This window comes from Balaenoptera acutorostrata, chromosome 5 (genome assembly GCF_949987535.1).
Source record: "Balaenoptera acutorostrata chromosome 5, mBalAcu1.1, whole genome shotgun sequence".
Classification (NCBI taxonomy): Eukaryota; Metazoa; Chordata; class Mammalia; order Artiodactyla; family Balaenopteridae; genus Balaenoptera; species Balaenoptera acutorostrata.
Genome location: NC_080068.1, coordinates 56311169 through 56312312, shown reverse-complemented (window position 1 = coordinate 56312312; position 1144 = coordinate 56311169).

Genomic DNA, 1144 nt, shown 5'->3' with positions numbered 1-1144 from the left:
ACAAATATCTTAAAGAAACCGTCACATAAAAAGCTCTCAATAAAAACAATCAGATATTCTTAAAACCGAGATTCATAATATGACTCAGGAAATACTCCTTAAATTTTTGTTGAACAACAGCTATCTCCATGTATCAGGGGTATAGTGAGTTTATTAATACATAATCATTTTACTTTTTAAAAATACCTATTTCTCAGAGTACATACAAATAAATTCATATCAAACCAGATTTTTTCCCTAAATGACTTAATGTAATAAGTGTAATTTAATTTATATTTATGTAATATATATTTATACATATATTATATATCTCTATATTTATATACAGTATGTGTGTATGTATATATACACACACACACACACACAGAGGGGGAGAGAGGGAGAGAGAGATTTATTATAATGAAGAAAACAAAAAGAGAAGATCAGGGAAACAAATAATATTTTCAATTAGACAACATGAATACCAACTCTTTGTGAATATTAAGACATTAGAAATGAGGCTGAAACTCTGTTTGACCATGTCCTAATCATGATTTATTTCTTTCTCCTCAGAAGCAACCATTGTTATTAGGGTCCATCTTTTCGTGGAACATACTAAGCATTTACGGACACAGACACATACACACACATATTCATAGAAAAACATATATGAATGTTAATTAAACAATGTCATGATGCAAACACCCTTGGGCAACCTGCTCTTTCTTTACTTAATATTTAGAAGATCTTTCTGTGTTTGGAGACACAGATCTACCAACCTTATTCTTTTTTTTTTTTTTTTTTTTTTTTTAATTATTTTTATTTATTTATTTATGGCTGTGTTGGGTCTTCGTTTCTGTGCGAGGGCTTTCTCTAGTTGTGGCAAGTGGGGGCCACTCCTCATCGCGGTGCGCGGGCCTCTCACTATCGCGGCCTCTCTTGTTGCGGAGCACAGGCTCCAGACGCGCAGGCTCAGTAGTTGTGGCTCACGGGCCCAGTTGCTCCGCGGCATGTGGGATCTTCCCAGACCAGGGCTCGAACCCGTGTGCCCTGCATTAGCAGGCAGATTCTCAACCACTGCGCCACCAGGGAAGCCCCTACCTTATTCTTTTTAACAGCTACATGAAGTATTAAGTATTTACTTAATATTTAGAAGATCTTTCTG